General features: G+C 44.0%; 2 pseudogenes across 2 annotated transcripts in view; both read left to right on the forward strand.

Annotated features, from left to right (window-relative positions):
- The window catches only part of LOC147579275 (cationic amino acid transporter 3 pseudogene), an 83,199-nt pseudogene extending 66,057 nt beyond the window's left edge, over positions 1-17,142 (forward strand). Inside the window, exon 4 of the transcript XR_015253743.1 lies at positions 14,160-17,142. The product of XR_015253743.1 is annotated as a cationic amino acid transporter 3 pseudogene (transcript). The remainder of the gene's footprint in view (positions 1-14,159) is intronic.
- Positions 15,627-20,482, forward strand: part of LOC112867685 (cationic amino acid transporter 3 pseudogene) — a 100,880-nt pseudogene continuing 96,024 nt past the window's right edge. Inside the window, exon 1 of the transcript XR_015253752.1 lies at positions 15,627-15,730. The product of XR_015253752.1 is annotated as a cationic amino acid transporter 3 pseudogene (transcript). The remainder of the gene's footprint in view (positions 15,731-20,482) is intronic.

Below are 20,482 nucleotides of genomic sequence, written 5' to 3' on the forward strand. Positions count from 1 at the left end.
TGATGGGTTTTTTAAACCACGGTTTGTGAGCAGGCTTCCCACTGGGGCCTATGAAGTGTGCTTTTCTTTAGGTGCAACAGTCAGAACAGATGGGAAGACCCCTGGAGTGAGAAGCAAGAAAATGTGGTTCCATTTCTGGCTCTAGGTATCAGCTGGGACTCTGTGAAGTGTCACCTCCATGCTGGGATGTCCCCTGCTGTATGAAAAACCACACAGCCCTTGTGGGCCAACAGAAAAGGAAAGGGGCCTGCAGTGGGTGATGACATTTCAGGCATCAAAGAAAATAAGGGGTGCCATGGGAAAGGGCTGCACAGGGGTTCCAGAATTGGGAAATTCAAGAGTTCCTGCTGGAGCCAAAGACTCTCTCAGCTTGGGCAGCCCAGCCCTATGTCAGCACCCTGGGCCCAGGGCTGGCTCTGCAAAGAGAGCTATTCTTTGTTGCCCTCTTGTGGCCTCTGAGCCCTTTGCAGGTCGTTGCTGAGAATGTTCCCTCAAGTTCCCAGGGGCAGTACAGCACCCCCTACCCTCTGGTGGAAATTGCCTACAAGAGGAGAAGAGTTGTTGGGCAGGCTAACTACATCTTTTCCCCATCTCCCCTGGTTTCTGGAGGCACCCACAATCTCCTTAAGGCTGGACAAGTCTTCCTGAGATCTCTTTTTGCCATTGTATGAGGTTTAAGTTCTGCTTTTGGGGACGTGCTATGGAGACAAGGGACTGAGATCAAGATATTGAGCAGTGAGAGCAACTTCTGTCCTCCTTAGGATCCATCTAAAACTTTGGCTTCTCAGGGTATTTGGGAGTTTTCAAGGAAAGATGGCAGGGGTAGTGACATTCCTGGAGAAAATGGGTCTGGAGCAGACTAGAGATTATGTGTGTAGGTTTCCATGAATTTGCACCTGACTCTGTCCCTCAGCCTCAGCAGGGAGATGGGTTGGCAGGAGCCAGGAGGCAAGAGACAGGGATGCTGGAGGGAGATGTCACATTTGACAGATGCTGACGAGACTCTTTATCTGCTAGCTCTGGAATCTCCTCCCACCCAGTACACTGCCCTTAACCCTCCCCTTCTAGTGCTCAGTGCTCATTAGTGACTGCCTGTCTTGGGGGAGACATCCAGGGGGCCAAGTTGCATTGGATGGGTAAGGGGGAGAGGTGGAGGGAGGGACACCAGGTACGTGATGAAGGAGGAGGTGTTGGAATGACTGGGATTTGAGCTCAGGTCTCATTATCACTGGGGTGCTTGGAAGGCTTGGCAGGGGAAACTGTCCTGGGGGTAGATACTGAGTTTCTGGGGGTGAGTGAGTGAGGGTGGGTGTGGGATTGATTATTGAAAGAGATTGATATCCATTGATTTCGGCACTTATTTTTGGGTACCTGTTGAAAGATGAGCAAATAACTTTATTGAAAACTTCCTATGTACAAGAAGAGTTACAGGTGCCATGAAGTGATAAAAGACAGATACACATTTTTTTATCTTCCCCTTCCCATATTTGAAGACCTGCCACATGTCTTCCCTTGATTGGTTGAACCAAGGGGACCTCTCTGAGGGGTTCAAAGAGCCGCTGTGCAGTTCTCACCCAGGATGCAGAGGCAAAGCTCTCAGTCTTTCTGTTCTGCACACCCTGCAAAGACCCTCTGTGAGCCTCCTGCCTCTCCTCACTCCTCTTCTCACAGAATTCTCCAGACTCATAGATACCTGGCAGAGGTGGACCTTGAGTGCCCTTCCAGAATGTCCAGTGCTCCCACTTGATAAAGTGGGGAGGGGTAGGGTAGACTCAATCCCTCACTGGGACCTGGAAGCCAATATGCAGACAACTGCTCCTTTCACCTTGTAAGAGTGTGTGTGTGTGTGTGTGTGTGTGTGTGTGTGTGTGTGTGTATGTGCCACCTCCTTCAATCCTTCCCAATTCTACCTCACCCCCCTTCTCTGCACTCTTTGAGGCTGACTCCTGCTCCCCCTGTCTGAGCACTGCCTCTATCCGTGGGTTCCTCAATTTGCCTCAGTTCCACATTCCCTCTGCAGGTTCTCTCCCTTGCTCAGACTTTTCATACTTCCTCCTGGACTGAATCTTTCTGAGCCCAGGCCATCACTACCTCTCACTCCCTGGTGTCCTAGACTCTGTAACCTGGTTCCTCTGTGTCACCATCTTCTGCTCTGTCTACACCTTGCTTGGCCTCTCCCTGTAGGTCCTCCTTCCCTGCTCTCAGGTGCTGCCTGAAGCTGTAGTCACCTCCCAGTGTGAGTCCTGGCCCTCAGTGTGCTTCTCCTGGGGTGCTCTCTCCCACTGACCCCTCTCCTGCTGGATATCAGGTGTGGTTCCTGGGCTTTGTCCCTGCCGCTTCCATGGGGGCTCTTCTGCCCACTCCAGAGTTCTAGTTTGGCCTGTGTCCTCCTCCCCCTTCCTTTTGTGTAGCTGCAGGCATTGCCTTCTGGCTCCCAGTCTCTTCCAGAAATCCCCTGGTTGGGGACAGTGGGTGGGGTGGTGGTGGTGGGGCTGTGGTGAAGCAGGAGGTCTTGGGCTGATCTGGAATCCCAGCCCTGTTCCTCCCCATGTAGCCTCTTCACGTGGACTCACTCACCTGTGAAAGGTGGGAAGTAATTGCAGCGGCTGAGGGAAATAATTCCTGGGACTGTAGTGAGAATTAGTGCTGTGGTCAGGACGCAACACTCTCAGCATGTAGTCTGTGCTCAGTAAATATTAGCTCTTATTATTTGTCCTTCCTCAGTCTGTTCTGCTTATCCTGGAGTCCAAAAAATGTCTAGAAGAGGGAAAAACTAAAGTAATAGACTAAAGAAGCCAAAACCAAGTGACCATCAAGAATTTCATACAGTTCAACCTAACAAGTACTCTAAGCTCTGAACACAGGAAACGCCCATAAGTGTGGACAAGAAGGGAGGATGGGGACTGGACTGAACCACAGAACACAGAAAACCATGTGAATTGTGCACTGAATGGAACAAATTCCAACCCAGGGAGGATGGAGGCTGCCCAAAGTCTAGCCTCCCCATTCATCCTGTGGTGGCTGTGCTGGCCCCCCTCTGTCCCTGGAGTCATGGGCCTGTGTCTCCCGGGGCTGCAGAGGGTCTGGGAGTCCAGCTCCCAGAACACTCTCACCTCCAGACAGGACTTGGACTCTTGGAGCCTCATATGCACATCTTCCTCTCCCCTCCATTTGTGTTGTTAAGTGTGTGTGCGTAAACTCATACACACACATACGCACATATACACACATGCACACCCACCCACATGCACACACAGGTGCCCTATGATCTCTAAAGAAAGCATTGCCCCACTAGAGATGGATTCCCTCCAGCTTCCTGCTTCCCTGACACTAAACCTCACAGGGCAGTGTAGGCTCAGATGTCCCTGCTTGGGTTTCTTTCTCAGTTCCCTCCTTTCTCCAAGGGAGCAGAATCAGCGAATCACACACTCTACCCTCTATGTGTGCTGGTCAGTGAGGGGAGACCTAGAGGGAGGAGCAGGGCCCTGTCCTGTGGGAGCTCCTGGCAGCTGGTGAGATGAGGCTGAGAGCCAAGACAGAGAGACACAGCACTCTAGGAACTCCCCCAGCAAATGTTTGTGACCTGAGTTGGTCAAAGGCAACTGGACCAGGCCTTGTGACTCGGACAGTGGGAGACAGACAAACACCAAAGGTGGGAAGATGGAGGAGACACATAACTCTAGAAGGTGTCCTAGGAGACAAGAAGAATAATACTCATTTATTTAGCAAGGAACAGGAGAACAGAGAGGAGAAGATCAGATAAGCTAGAGCTCTCAGTAAGTACATGACATTGAGGGAGATAATATGAACTTTATAGGCAGATGAGGCAGAAATATGTAGGTGTGTGTGGGGGTGGGTAGAAAAAGTATGTTAGGGAGGCAGAGGGATGGAGGAGGCAGGGTCTGCAGGAGAGACAGAGAGCTTGGAGAACCCACCCTCAAGGGATAGCATATGACAGGGTGTTACCGGTGGTAGAGATGTGGGGCAGCAATGTAAAATGTGCCATGGTTGTAGCTCCACAGTGACCCTGGGCTGGGTGGGAAAGATGCTGGGAAGCTAGGCTGACGTCCCTGGCTGTGATGTGTCCTCATAGGCTTGAGGATGAATGAGCCTGCACTGCATAGGCTAGTGAGCCATGGCTTGGGGGAGACAGCTGCCTATGCCTAGACAGGTGGGGAAGAGACCCCTGGGGGTCAGGAGACAGAAAGAGGGAGAGGGAGACAGGGATAGGGTGAGGAGAGGTAATGGGAAGACTGAGGCTTTGAGCCCTTATCCAGGCTATCCCCTCATCCACCCCTTCCATAGATTGAATTTTGTGTTTTAAAGCTCAAATATCTTTAGTAAATGATCTGCTTTAGCCTTTCATATTCAGAGGGTAAGGTATGACATCCCCACTTCCCAGATGAGGCCTCCACTTGGCCAAGCTCTCGTGGGCAGAACATGCTGAGAAGGGCTGCAGGTCTTTTGCCCTCTGGGGGTCACTTCTCCCTCACACAAGTAGGCACCAGGTCTGGCTGCTTCCCAGAGCCTAATTTACAGAAGGGGGCACCACAGTGCAGTCATTTGAATCTTTGCTCTGTCCCTTCCCAGCTCTGTGGCTTGAGGCAAGTTACTTAACCTCTCTGTGCCTTAGTTTCATTATCTGTAAAATAGCAGCACTAATACCTGCTTCTGTAGTCTGTTACTGAGCATCAAATGAAATATATGCAAAAGAAATGTGTAGAGTTGAAAAGATTTATAAAACTAAATGTACTAGGCATTTTCATGTGTCTGTTATCCATCTGGTTGTTTGCTTTGGAAAAGTGTCTATTCATATCTTCTGCTCATTTCTCCACTGGCTTATTATTTTTTTTTTTTTTTTTTTGGGTGTGAGTTTGATGAACTCTTTATAGATTTTGGATCCTAACCATTGATTCCATATGTCATTTGCAAATATATTCTCGTTGGTTGCCTTTTAGTTTTGTTGATTGTTTCTTTTGTTGTGTAGAAGCCTTTTATCTTGATGAGGTTTCAATAGTTCATTTTTGCTTTTATTTTCCCTGCCTCTGGAGACATGGCTACTAGGAAGTTACTGCGACCAAGGTCAAAGCGGTTGCTGCCTGTTTTCTCCTGTAGGATTTTGACAATTTTCTGCCTCCCATTTAGGTCTTTCATTCATTTTGAATTTATTGTTGTGTAGAAAGTGGTCCGGTTTCATTGTTCTGCATGTTGCTGTCCAGTTCTCTCAGCGCCATTTGCCGAAAAGACTGTCTTTTTTCCATTGGCTACTCTCCTTCCTGCTTTGTTGAAGATTAATTGGCCATATATTTGTGGGCCCATTTCTGAGTTTTCTGTTCTATTTCATTGATCTATGTGTCTGTTTTTTTGTGCCAATACCATGCTCTCTTGATGATTACAGCTTTGTCATTCAGCTCAAAGTACGGATGTGATGCCTCCACGCTTTTGTTTTCTTTCTCAACATTACTTTGGCTATTTGGGTTCCATAAAAATTTTAGGATTGTTTGTTCTATCTCTGTAAAGAATCCTGGTGTTATTTTGATACATGAAAAGATGGTGAACCTCATTCATCATCAGGGAAATACAAATCAAAACCGCAATGAGACACCACATCTCACCTGTCTGAATGGCTAAAATGAACACCTCAGGGAACAACAGATGCTGGTGAGGATGTGGAGAAAGGGGAACTCTTTTGCACTGCTGATGGGAATGCAAACTGATGCAGCCACTCTGGAAAACATTATGGAGATTCCTCAAAAAATTAAAAATAGAACTACCCTATGACCCAGCAATTGCACTAGTAGGTATTTATCTAAAGGATACAAAAATGCTGATTCGGGGTCACATGCACCCCAATGTTTATTGCAGCGCTATCAACAATAGCCAAATTATGGTAACATCCATAATGTCCATGAACTGATGAATGGATAAGGAAGATGTGGTGTGTGTATGTATATGTATATATGTATGTGTGTACATGTACATGTACATGTACATGTACATGTATATGTATATGTATATGTATATGTATATGTATACACACACACACACACACATACATATATACATATACATACACATGGTGATGTCTCAAAAACGACATATCCAATTACCATAGGATCCAGGAATCCCACTTCTGGTTGTTGTCCCACAGAATTCAAGGGAAGGACTCAAGAAGATATTTCTATTCACATATTCATAACAGCATTATTCATAACAGCTAAAAGGTGAATCCGCCAGTGGATGGAATGTGAACAAGATGTGGGAGATACACAATGGAGTATTATTCATCCGTAAAGAGGAAGGACATTCTGACATATATTCCAGTCTGGATGAACCTTGAAGACCTATGCTAAGTGAAATAAGTTGGTCACAAAAGGAGAATATTGTGTGATTCCACTTATATCTAGGTACTTACAGTAGTCAAATTCAGAGAGTGAAAGTAGAATGGTGGTGCCAGGGACTGCGGGGAGGGAAGAATGGGGAGTTACTGCTTATGGGTACGGAGTTTCAGCTGAGGAAGATGAACAAATTCTGTGCAACAAGTTGCACAACAGTGTGAAGGTGAGGCTCTCTTGGATCACCCATTTTATAATCACAACACCCACTCTGAGCACATCCTAACCTTTTCTTGCTTCCCTCTTCTCTGTCTCACTGATTGCAAATCCAACACAATATATATCCATATTACTTATTTGTTTATTGTTTGCTTTCAACTACAGGATGTAACCAACTTGTGTGGAGAGATTTCTGTGCTTTTTCTGCTTTATCTACAGTGCTAAATAAATGAGAATCAGTATATTAGTTGAACAGATAAAGGAAAGACCATGATTGGACACAGACTTGAAGAGAAGGCCAAACAGAAGGAGAAATTGGGAAGATTCCATTTTTCATTTGATTTTGGAAACCAATTTCTTCTACTCTTGGGTATGAGACTCAGCCCCAGTGTTCATGGTGGCTTTTGTTCTGTTTCCTTTCCATATGCCTGTGAACTGTTTCACTCTTGGACATGTTGTTGTACATGTACATGACATTTACCTTTACTTAAAACTCTTGCCCTGAACTCAAAGCTTCTACTCCTGTATTCATGACTGCCGCTACCTCAGTTGCAGGGCTGCTTGAGTTAGGACTTGAGAAACTCTGGGGTAGCTCAGCTTTCTAAAAACCTTTATAGTTGAGTGTTTGGGAGTCACTAGTTGGATTGGCTCCAGAGTCTTCATTGTCTAGAAATTTTAGGAGGAAGAAATTTTTATATACTTTAGGTTAGAAAGGATTTATGTTTGGATGCAGAGGATTGATATGATCTCTGCAGATGTTGTATTTAAATCCACTTCTCTGGAAGTTTGGGAAGCAAAATAATTATTTAACAGCCTCATTAGCCTTCCTCTCAAGTCCTCATCAAATTTCTAGCATAACAACTGGTATCCAAACTCTCTTTGAGGCTATTCAGGAGGAAACACTAGGCCAACTTCCTGATGGGCAAGAGTGTTAACACCCAGCCAGAGGAGCCAGTAGAACTTACTGTCTTGGAAAATGTTTTGAAAAGGAAATGTCCAGATGAGGGCTGTACCCTTCTCAGAGACAGAGCAGCGAACACAATGACCTCCAGGATAAAGGGCAGTGGTTGGGGCTGGCTGGGAGGGGAAGACAGCCTGCAATTTAATGGGTGGATTGTTGGACTTGACAGGAGTTGTTGTGGGAGACTTTGGGATGGGACTTTGGTTTTAGAGTTTGGAAGAAGTTCAGAGACTGAGAGAAATACATGGAGGAAAGGGAGGGAAGGGGGATTTGGGGGCATTGTGGAATTCATACAAGCTGACTTCATGTTCCCTGGCCTCTCTCTGGATTTCTTTCAGTACCTCATACACATCAAGCACCTCCTTTGGAGAGACTGTTTCCTAGTTAAAATGAGATTCACAGACCCAGGGCCCTCATTAGGGAAATATCCTGGAAATGTGCTTGAAATAGATGATGGTGTTTGTTCTACTCTCCTGTTTACACCTCTGTTTGGCCCTTTCTCTCTTTCAAAAACAAAAACAAACACAAAAACCCAAACAAATAAACAGAAAACAAAACAAGCAAAACAAATTTCCTCTAGGAATCTCAAGGTATAGTAGTCGATCGATATATATATATATAAATTCATTTTCTCTGTCCTAAATGCCTCTTATGGTTGCTTTGTATGATTTTGAGTAGATTCTTGTCCTGGGTAGTGAGGTTGGAGGTGGGAGTGTGGAATCCAGAAGAAGGAGGTAGATAGATCTTGGCCCTGCCCCCTGGAATCTTTTTAGATTATAAAGGAATTTAAGTTACACATGCAGGACACCAGCACACAGAAAGGGAAAATTAGTTATAGCTGAGCATCAGGATGGACCTTAAGTGCAGATGGGAATTGGAGGGAGGTTGGAGATGGGACCAGTCAGGATGCCTTAGGAAATACTTCCCTTACACAAGGGGAAACATTGTAGAATAGGACTGAGAAGACCTAGAACATGACAACAGGATAAAAAGGAGTGAGGAGGGCATCCCTGGCAGGACAGGCACTTACTCAGGCCAAAGGCTCATCCCAGGAAGGGTAAGTCAGGATGTGAGGAGCTGAGCTAGGAGGGAGGTGATGGGCCTGAGGGTAGAGGAAGATTTAGGGCAGGGTTCTGAGAGGTGGGTCAGAGAGTCTGGACTGAATATAAACTATTGGGATAATTGTAGGTTACTGCACAGAGAAAGGGCCTTTCTGAAAATAGCATTTGAGGATGATGTTTTTGTGTACTGTTATAAACTGGATTTGTGGTAGGATCTCTCAGGATTCCCAATCATGGCTTTGCTTTGTCTTCTATAAGCTTGCTTGTTCATTTTTCTTCTGCCTGCTTGTGTTGGAGTAATGAAATGTGATTAATTTAATTCCCAGATGTTTTGCTCTTTGGGTTGTTTCTCTGGTATCTTCATACTTTGTCTGCAGCCCACTGTCCCTCATCTTCAGTAAATGTGGGAAGAGCACAAGGACCACCCTGCACAACACAGTTGAGGGAAACACAAATGATCCAAAGACTTACCCATCTCTGACCCTGCCATTCAGATGGTCCTCCTCTGGGATTCCTGCTCAGCATCTATGAATGGACTTCAGAAGACTGTAGGACATTTTTTTGAGGTGACTAACCTTAGAGGGGTCTGTGACTCAGCAAATGACAAGAACCACTGTTGTATCTTTGTTGGGAGGTTGGTGGCTGCAGATGGTTCCCCAGAGAGAGAAACATGGTACAAGTGTCCTTAGTGCCCAGTAAGGAAACTCCAGAGACAGTTGAAGGAGTGAAGGAGAAAGAGGAATTGGGAAAAGGGAAATGGTTTCAGAAGGAACTGGTAGGAGGAGTGCCCCATCTTCCCTTGTTCTCCACCCTCTTTCTAGCAGGTTTTCCTTCTCTGTGTTCTCCATGTCCTCACAATTACAGGGTACAGTTACCCTTCAACTTAATTCCCACAACATTATCTCATGCAATTCCTTGTTGAACCTGACGTGCACAGAGTGGAGTCAACCCCTCCCTCAGTCATGGACTGAGCATCATTGCTTCCTATCAGGCCCCTTTTCAATGCATTTTATTTTACCCCTTTCATCTTGATCTCTATTATTTCCCCTCCTCACTGGAGGCACTTCCTTCACTGTATATAACAAATGTTCTCCCAATCCCTGCTCTATATGTGTATTTAGATACATTCCTTCACTCTACAAATACACAGTTGTAGTGTGGGGACTAGGCAAAGAAAAAAAAATGCCTTGCTTTCATGGAACTTACATCTTTTGGTGTGAGGAAATAATAATTAAGTAAAACATATAGTACCTTGAATAGTGAAAAGTGGTATGAGGAAAATGAGGGCATGGGGATAAGGTATGGCTGGGTGGTTAGGAGCAGCTTGTAGTTTTATATATGGTGATTAAGGAAGGCTATGCTATACATGGTCTTTTACCAAATGCAGTGAAGTGAGCAACCATGGGGCTATCTGGGCTAGAAGTGGTATGGTCATAGGGACAGCAAGTACAAAGGCCCTGAGGTAGGGTCTTGCCTGGTATGTTAGGAGGTCAGAATGGTTAGGGGGCTAGAGAAATATGAGTGAGGGAGAGAAAAAAACAGAGGATGAGTAGCAGGTGGGTCAGTGACAAATACTGTAGGACTTTGTAGGTCATTGTAAATGCAAACATTGGCTTCTACTCTGCATAAAAGGAGAAACCAGTAGAAGGTTTTATCAGAGAATGATATGAAAATTTTAACAGGTATGTGCGTATCCTTGACAAATAGGCAGCGCCCTTTGGCTGTTTTATAAATGTATATAAATGTAACTGCTGTATACCTCATCCTGCTTCTACTTCCGTTACTTAACATTGTTTCTGAAATGTACCCATGTTGTTATCTTTAATCTACTTTTTAAAATTTCTGACTGCTGTGTAATATTTCATTGTGTATATATGACACATTTTACTTACACATTCCTCTAGTAACAGAGGCTGGCATAGCTCCAGATTCAGAAACAGTCCTGTGATGAACTTGCTCATATGAGCCTCCTTATAATCTCAGGACAGAGTCTCCCTGGGGTGTATATCTCAGAGAGGGATTTCGGGGTGGGAGGGTGTGTGCATTCTTAATTCCCCTGATTGTGCTTCAGGATGGTGACCCCAGCTATACTCCCACCAGCAGTGGGTGATGTTTTATATCTTCTCATCAAATTTTTATGTGGATCCTTTAATGGAAGTGAAGTACGGTTCCTTGTGGGTGAGGAAACCTGAGGCTTAGAGAGATCAAGTAAATAGCCCTGGTTTGTATAGTGAAGTGGAAGAGGCAAGGCTCAAATCCAAAATTTCTGACATAATGCTCTTTGCTCTTAGCACTATAGTACCCAGAACTGTCCCTTCTCGGAATAAGATGAGGCATCCATAGGCAAAAATATTGATGATGATGATGATGATGATGATGATGATGATGATGTTGTTGTTTAAGGCTTTCATTTTCTTGATGCCTGGACTAACTCAGTGAGCTTAGAACCTCCAAGTGTTTAGCACCATGTAGGGGGTTGTCTAATTGGGGTACTTAGCATTTCAAGGCAAAATATATGGAATAAAGCTGTTTTCATTGTTTCATGAGGGCAAGCCAACAGGCTCGAATTTCAGTGGATGATTTTGGGGCTAGAAATTTATAAAGACTAATTGATTTTCAAATTTGGGAATTTGGATCGGATTTCAATATTAAACATTAGGCAGATTACGTTAATTACATATTGTTTGCTAGGCACTGAGCTAACTACTTTATAGACATCATTTCTCTTATGCCTCACAATTACCCTATGAGGTACTTTTACTTTCATTTGACTGTTGTTGAAACTAAAGCACCGAGAGGTTAACTAATTTGTCCAGAGTACCCAGTATAAGGTTGAGTTGTGATCTGAACCTGAATCATGTACCTGCAGAGCCTTTACTCCTAAATGCTAAACTGTGCTGCTTTCCCGTGAAGGAAACTTTTGTAATCTCTTCCCTTTGAAATTGAGGACAATTTCTTGTCATTTGGGGTGATTTAGAGCAGCCATGGGAAGCACAGGGCTAGTGGACAAGAATCTCCAGAGGGACAGGATATGAAGTTTGAAAATGTACCCCAGTGTCTTCATTATGCCTCCCTCTGTCCCCCAAAGTAAAAACCTCTGCCTTAGGACATCCCACCTAGGTTATAGGGCCTGATATCTTCAAAACATTTGACAATTCTTTGTCACCATGTGTGGCTTATACCTGCCATGAATGATGTACAGTCAAAGTTTCATCAGTTTGTCTTCCCTTCACACTTTTCATTTTGCTTTCTTTCTACAAGGATGGTAATATGATTCATATCTTTATCTAAATCAGGTTTACAAATATTGTTTGGCTACAAAGTATGTATCTCGCAAAGGCAATTAGGTAGGAATTCTGGATTATGTTCTCTTTCAGATTTGTATTCTCAGTTTGTGTATCTGTTCAATAAGTATCTATTGAGCATCTAACTCACACTTTGATAGAAGACACAGGCAGCTGAGCAGAAATTCTGATACATTAGGATAAATGGCACATGGCGTAAGCTAGGTGCTATAAGAACACACAGGAAGGGCAGCATAAGGTCAGGGGGGCTTCCTGGGAAAGCAACTTCTGAGCTGGGAACTAAAGAGAAGTGGGGTTAGCTATGCAAACTGGACAAGAGGACGTTGGAGGTAAGGGAACAGGTTGAGTGTTGATTCTTGCAGCTGCAGCAGGAAGTGGACAGGGGATGACGCTGGAAGAATCAACACAGATCAGGTGATGAAGGAAGGAAGAAAGGAAGGAAGGAAAGAAGGAAGGAGGGAGGGAGGAAGGAAGGAAGGAAGGAAGGAAGGAAGGAAGGAAGGAAGGAAGCAGAGGGAAGGAAGGAGGGAGGGAGGGAGGGAGGGAGGAAGGAAGGAAGGAAGGAAGGAAGGAAGGAAGGAAGGAAGGAAGCAGAGGGAAGGAAGGAGGGAGGGAGGGAGGAAGGAAGGAAGGAAAGAAGGAAGGAAGGACTATGAAGGAAGGGCAGTGGGGAATCACTGAAGGATTTGAAACCTGGGGGTGGGTGGGCAACATGTCAATGCTATGTATAGTGTAACAAGATTCCATGAGTTAAGTATTGACTCTGTCTATGTTGTGTGCTTTTAGTAAATCATAACCTTGGAACTGGTGGGTGGCAAATAAGGAGTCTAGATGGATTTGTACACAGAAGCTTTGACCCATAACATTAGGATTCCTTTTGATAATCTGTAGAGAAGACAGTTCAATTTTGACTTGGTCTTTCTGCCTTTAAAACCCTTTGACATTTTTTCCTAAAATTCTCTCAAAACCAAACCCCAAGTAGTGAGGAGAATGAGGGCTGCATGACTTTGTTTTCTCTGTTTTTCTCTACTCATTTCTGAGACATTGCTGTGAATTGTTCACCAAAGTCTTACTCCATTTGATGGAGGGGGCCATTTGAATAGCAGCAGTGGAGGAAGGGGAAGGAGGAACCACATGTAGGGCTCCTTGATTAACAAAACGTATTTGGCATATTGAGACCATTGTTTGAGCAAGTGAAAAATAACTATGGTAGAAAATTAAGAGGGAGTTACAAGTTTGTGTTTTAATATAAGTTCACAGAGCAGTGCAGGGTCTCCAGGTGGCTGGTTGCTGACATCACAGATGGCCCAGGGTGTTTATAGAGCACAGTGTGGCCAGTGAGGAGACTGTCTGCAGAAGTGAGCTCACCTTCTCTCCTGGAACCCAGAGAGGGAGGAGACAGAATGAATTGTTTTGGCTGTGAGCAACTGAGCTAGGTGACCTACTGCTTTCCTTCCTACCCATCACACTCTCATAAATGTGGACATATAAACTGTAGTAAGTTTTGCCTTGTTGCTTTGGGTGAGGTTTACTGAATGTCAGAATTCACAAAATACCCTTTCTGGCTCTTCTTCCTTAGTAATGGACACTTGGTTGGTGTATGCACCTATTTCTCCTGTGTTTCCTCACGAGAGAGTCCTCTAGTTCTTTCTGGGAATTATGAAGGCCTTGCTTCTTTCTCCCTCTTCCTCTATTCTCACAGTGCTCCCTGTGGCCTAGATGGGTAAAGGGAAGGGTTGGACTGTACTTTCTTTGCCATCAGTACAGCTAAATGGATGATGCAGGATGAGGAGAAAGGGGGCCATCTGATCTTGGGTACTGATTTGGGCATAAAGAGTTTTAAGACAGTGGGACCAATATTTGTATTTTAAACTCAGATGATATTTGAGAAATGGTTCTGTAACTACAACAAGGTCCTCAAGTCCATGAATTAATGTGTCATAACTTATGCTGAAGCACCACACAAACATCTCATGTGTAAATTGTTGCACAATAGCTTCATCCCCGCTGTGTCCTACAACTTAATTAGCCCATGAGGCTACATGAGTTAGATGAAACCAAATGGGATTTTTTTCATGTGGTGTGTAAAAAGGAGAATATTGATAGATATTTGGCACTTTTCTGGGGGGAAAATGGCATTAATTTTTTATGATCTTTTGTTTCAGTGTCTGTGATACTCGGGCTGCGACAGGTGACATGGGAACTTCTGAGCTGTGGTTGTGAACTTTTGTAAGTTGGTTGTACGCCATTGTTCAGTAAATATTTATTGTTTATTTAGGGTTTAGGAAGGGCTATTACATACCAGGTGAAATACAAAGGAGCAGCTTTGAAGCCTGAGTAACAAACCTCGTCAACCCCAACTCAACTTGGCTAAATTCAGCCTCACCAAACCTGATCCCAGACTCTGCTTCCTGGGCTTGCTGCAGCTCTCTAATCCTGGAATCCTCTTCAGTTCCAGCTAGATGTTGCGTCAGGCACTTCGTAGATTTGGTCAAAAACCGGTACGCAGACCTACGCTGAAGGAACCGGTGGCTGAGAATGACCCACAGAGAATATTGAGCACTCTAGATTTAGTGACCCAGGGTGTGGGCCACACAGTGGGTATAGGTGTGTATGTCCTGGCTGGTGAGGTGGTCAGAAATCAAGCAGGACCATCTTTTGTGATCTGCGTTTTGGTGGCTGGCCTATCTTCTCTGTTGGCTGGGCTGTGCTATGCAGAGATTAGTACCCACATTCCCCATTCTGGCTCTGCATATCTCTACAGCTTTGTCACTATAGTTGAACTCTGGGCCTTCGTCACTGACTGGAACCTCATCCTCTCCCTTGTTGCTGAGAAAGCCATTGTGTTCATCACATGGATGTTAACTTTTGACAACCTGCGTGGGAACCGGCTGTCTCAGACTGTGCAAGAGAGCATCTCAGCACATGTTCCCCCTGTCCTTACAGAATATCTAGAATTCTCTGCTCTGGGTTTTGTGTCGTTGTTCATGGAATTCAGGAGTCTTTGGTATTCCTCATCATTATTGAGTTCCACAGCTGCCAAACTGGTCACATTGGTGAAACTTTTGGCTCTCAGCTTTGTCATAACCTCTGGCTTCATTAAGGGGGACCTGCACAACTGGAAGCTCACAGAAGAGGACTACGTAAAGGCTGGACTCAATGACACCTCGAGCTTGGGCCCTCTGGGCTCTGGAGGATTTGTGCCTTTTGGCTTCAAGGGGATTCTTGGTGGATCAGCTACCTGTTTCTATGCATTTCTTGGTTTCAACCATATTGTTACCAGAGTTGAAAAAGCCCAGAATCCCCAGCGTTCCATCCCCATTGGCATTGTGATTTCACTGTTCATCTGCTTTTTGGTGTATTTTGGTGTCTCTTCAGCATTCACGCTTATGGTGCCTTACTACCAGCTCCAACCTGGGAGCACCTTGCCTGAGGTATTTCTCCATATTGGCTGGGTCCCTGTCTACTATGTGGTAGCTTTTGCATTGCTGTGCATTCTTTCCGCCAGCCTTTGGAGCTTTGTGTGGCCAATGCGTCAGGTGCTATACATGATGGCAAAGGATGGCCTCCTGTTCCCTGTCCTTACCCGTATCTCTTTCTTCCAATACTCTCTTATCATGATCATTGTGTTTGTTGGAACTATTCCAGTCATTGTATTCTTCTTTGGAGTCACTGATCTCTTGGACCTAAGGTCAGTTGTGTCCCTGATTTCTCATTCCCTGGTTGCGATTTGTGTTCTCATCCTCAGGTATCAGCCTGAGATGCAGAATGAGGAAAATGAAGCAGAGGTGCAGGAGGAGAATGGACCTGCAGCAGAGAGGTTGACTCTACAGGGACTACTTTTTCCAGGTAGTTCCACCCCCACTCCACTCTCTGGCCGGGTTGTCCATGTTTGTTCCTCTCTGCTTGTCTGTTGCTCATTCTTCTTTGCCTGGTGCTGACCCAGGGGCCAGTTCTGCTTTCTGGAGACCCAGTGTGGATTTTGGTGGTTGTGCTGCTCCTGGTACTCATCATTGGGATCACTGGGGTCATCTGGAGACAGCCTCAGAGCTCCAGTCCCCTTTACTTTAAGGTCCCTGCCTGCCTCTCTTCCCACTACTGAGCGTCTTTGTGAATGTTTACCTTATGATGCAGATGACAGCTGGCACCTGGATAGTATTTGGTGTCTGGATGCTAATTGGGTTTGTTATCTACTTCACCTATGGGATCCAGCACAGCTGGGTCGCTATCCCCACTTAAGTTAGTTCAAAAAGTGTAGACCTTGAACTCAGCCGTGTCAGTACATATGCAGTTTGACATCATCCACCCAGTCGGGTCCCCCTGCATAATAATGGAGTACTCTTGATCACAGGGAAAGGTGGGCCTCCCATGGGATGTTGGTGGGTGAACACCAACAGAGCTCTGTGTATATTGTGGAGTGATGGGTGCATCTTTGTTAATTTTCCTTTTTTTTTTTTTTACTTGTCTACTTGAATTGTATCTGTAGTTGCTTACTGGCTTTAAAATGTTATTATTATAAGAAACTAGAAAAAACATTTTTTATTTCCTTGCTTAAATATCCAGTACCCGTGGGGTGCCTGGCTGGCTCAATCACTAGGGCATGCATTTCTTTCTCTCAGGGTGGTAACTTTGAGCCCCATGTTGTGTGTGGAGATTATTTAAAAAAATAACCAGTAGCAGTACTACTGGATCATAGGTACTTTTATTTTTAATTTTTTGAGGAACCTGCATACTGCTTTCCATAGTGGCTGCACCAACTGACATTCCCAACAAGAGTACCTGAGGGTTCCTTTTTCTCCACAATACTTGCTTATCTTTGTCTTTTTGATTTTAGCTATCCTGACAGATTTAAAGTGATATCCAATTGTAGAGTTAATTTACATTTCCCTGTGAGTAGTGATGGTGAACACCTTTCCAAGTGTCTGTTGGTCATCTGTATATCATCTTTGGAAAAATGTCTATTTAGTTCCTCTGCCCATTTTTTAAGTGGATTGAGTTGTATAAGTTGTTTCTGTATTTTGTGTATTAACCCCTTATTGGATATATCATTTACAAATATCTTCCCTTATTCAGTGGGTTGCCTTTCTCTCTTGATGCTGATTTCCTTTTCAGGGCAAAAGCATTTTAGTTACATGATTTCAAAAAGATATATGCACCCCTATGTTTACTGTGGCATAGTTTACAATAGCCAGGACATGGAAGCAACCCAAATGTCCCTTGATAGATGAATAGATAAAGAAGATGTAATATCTATCAAATTATCTATTTGTCTATCTATCTATCTGTCATGGAATATTACTCAGCTATAAAAAAGAATGGAATCTAGGCATTTGTAACAACATGGGTGGACCTAGAGGAAATAATATTATGTGAAATAAGTCTGTTCAGAGTAAGGCAAACACCAAATGGTTCCACTCTTATACCAATTTAAGAAATAAAACAACAACAACAAAAAAGGAAAAAGTGAGACAAACAGTAAAAACAACCCCATACACTCAAATATAGGGAAAAAACTGTTGGTTGTCACAGTGAAGTGGGTACAGGGATGGGTGAAATAGATCAAGGGAATTAAGAGTATACTTATCTGGATGAGCACTGAGAAATGTGTGGAATCAATAAATCATTATGTAGTACACCTAGAATAATATAATGACATTGTATGGTAATTATACTTCAACAAAAACAACAAAAAAAGAAACTAGAATCAAACCAAAAAAAAAAAAAAAACCCCAAAAGATGAAATATGGCCCCTGCCCTTAAGGGGCTTATATTCTAACACAAGGGGTAAAGCATAGCTGTAACACAAAGTAGAAAGTGTTGTCATAATAAGTAATATACAAATAAAGTGTCCTGGGAATTCAGAGTGGTGGAGGATCACATGGGGTTGGCACAGTGGTGAGGGTTGATTGGTGAAATCAGAGAAGACTTTGTAGAGGAATGGCATTTGAGTTGGCTCTCTCCAAGACAGGTTAGGATTTTCCCACATGTGGGCAGCAGTGAGAGACTGTAGGCTGAGAGAACAACACTTGGAGAAGCACAGGAAAATGAAGCAGTGTTCAGAACACACTGAACACACTGTAGTGTGTGTAGCCTGAGCCTTGGCTGTGAGAGGGGCCAACAGAACACGCACAGGTGGATTGGAGCCAGAGCTCTCCTCTGAGCACAAAACACTTGGATTTGAACCCACTACCCATAATGAAAATCCCTAGGGTTGGTTCTTCTACTTGGCAATATCTGCGTTCTTGGACTTGAAAGTTTCTCTCCTCTTGTCTGCTTTGGTCCACCTGCTCAGAAAGTGCACAGCTGGGAGCCAAGTATCCTGGATTCTGCTCTTGTTCTCACCATTAACTAGCAATGTGACCTTGAGCAAGCCTTTTGGTTCCTTCAATGCTTTGCTTATTTATTTATTTATTTATTTATTTATTTATTCATTCATTTGTAACATGAGACATCAGAACTGATTATTTCTAAAGTTATTTCTCTTTCTTACAGAATTCTAGGATTTCCTCTGGTTCTTGTGTCTTGTTATTCTCTCAGCTAGGTCTCTCTACTGCAGGCAACCTGAACCTGCATCCTGCCCACTTTTCACTACAACCCATGTTGGAGTTATAAGGATGCGATAAATAACACCCCATTTCTCACTCCTATGTTTGGAACCAACTGATAATCAAGACATAGAGACAGTTGATTAAACACTTAGCTTTTGATCTGTAGCTCAATTGGCTTGCTAAGCCTGCATCACTAAATTAAACAGACTTATTCCTCATCAGAAGTAATGCGAAGCAATCTCCACAAGACGCCACAGGCAAGATTCTGCTTTAATTAGATTTTTTATGTATGAGCAGGTTGTAATGCATGTGTTTCGGTCAGTTTGGCACTGGATAAAAAAGGCAAACCAATAAAAAAATGGAAGGGGCTGAGCTGGGCATGATTAGTGCTGTTGCTTTAACTCACTAATCAAAGTGACAGTGAGCGGGGCAGTACTATTCCTGGAGTGGGGCCAGGAATAGTACTCTGTCAGTGGTTCTCAGTCTTCAGCAGGTGTCACCATACCCTGAGGACTTGTGACAAAACAGATTGCTGGTCCCTGGCCCCAGCATTTAGAATTCAGTAGGTCTGGGTAGAGCCCACAACATGTACTTCTAACAAGATCCCAGTTGATGCTGATGCTTCTGGTCCTGGGACCACATATAGAAAACCAAGTCTCCACATGGAAAGATGGAAGTGAAGGACACAAAGTTGCCTTTTGAACGCTTGCCTTCATTTCATGAAACATTTAGATTAAAATACCATTGTTAATCCTATCACCATGGGGAAATCATTGTGAATCATTTCACAATGTATATGTATGCCAGATAACCACAATGTATACTTTAGATATCTTAAATTTTATATGTCAATTTTACCTCAATAAAGCTGAAATAAAAAATGAAATACAACAGTTATCTGAGTGCCTTTATTTTTGTATATTGTTCCTGATTGTAGATCATAGATAAGGAGTGTATCTTGTTCGCTCCCCCAGAGCATCCTCCTGTATCCAGACACACAATGAGCATTTAATAATTCATGGTGAATTGACTAGAGCTTTACACATTTCTTTGGTACAGAAATTCTCCTTCCATTTAGGCTAGCACTGTGTTTCTCCTTTAAAACTATCTTCCTGGAGCCTTGCTTGACACACAGCATTTGTCTCCACCCAGAACTACATCTAGAAGTGTATCTAGGTCTGTACCCAACATCTAGAACTGTACCCCAGCACCTGTAGTTTTGCCTTTGTGTGGCTCTGCGTGGAGTTCTAGTGACTGTCCTGTCTGTTCCATCAGAGTGGAGTCTTGCTCAGAACAAGGAGCAGATTCTCTACTCCCTCTAGACTCAATGGTAAGAACAATGTTCACTCAAAGAGCAGCTGCCCTGGGGCAGCTGATTGCCTGACATGACCTCTCCTGGTCTTGCTCCATCCATATTCATGGGACATGGAGAGGGGCCAAGGTACCAAAATTAAGAGAAGTCTACCTGACTCCAGGGAATCCCTGAAGATGAGACTGGCTCCATCTTGGGCACAACAGACATCTTTCTTGCAGAGTCAGAGTTTTATGGTTGGCATATGGGGGCCAGTGTTTTTCTATTGTATTTATGTATGAGGCCTTACTAGAAAAGAAGGATGGGAAGCCACTTTCTTACTTGTGGAATCTGTCACCTTTCCAACAGAGAGTAGGTGCTTCCGGGGAAGCCTGCTAGAGGCAGGATTACCCATATACTTATCCCTTCCTTTAGATGCTTTCTTGGGAGACTGGTGCAAAAATCTTGAAGCATCTTCAATTCTTTTGGGTAAAGAGAATTTACACCCCAAATGGGAAGAAAAATGAACTGAAATAGGAGGAATTACTAACTGGACAGGGATTGAGACATCATTACTTTGAAGGGAAGGTATGAGTAGAAACTGAGAAAGAGGTGTTGGTCAAGGGTCACTTCCTGGAGAGGGTGCCTATGGAGCAATTGGGGAAGTAGAAGAGGGACAGATGAACTGAAAAGAAATGGGACAGTATTCTAGGCTACATGGACCTCTAGGAGGCATGAAATATTGAGACTTTTGTGAGGGAT

This window comes from Puma concolor, chromosome B4, assembly GCF_028749965.1.
Source record: "Puma concolor isolate L17-30 chromosome B4, mPumCon1.1.hap2, whole genome shotgun sequence".
In the NCBI taxonomy this organism is placed as follows: domain Eukaryota; kingdom Metazoa; phylum Chordata; class Mammalia; order Carnivora; family Felidae; genus Puma; species Puma concolor.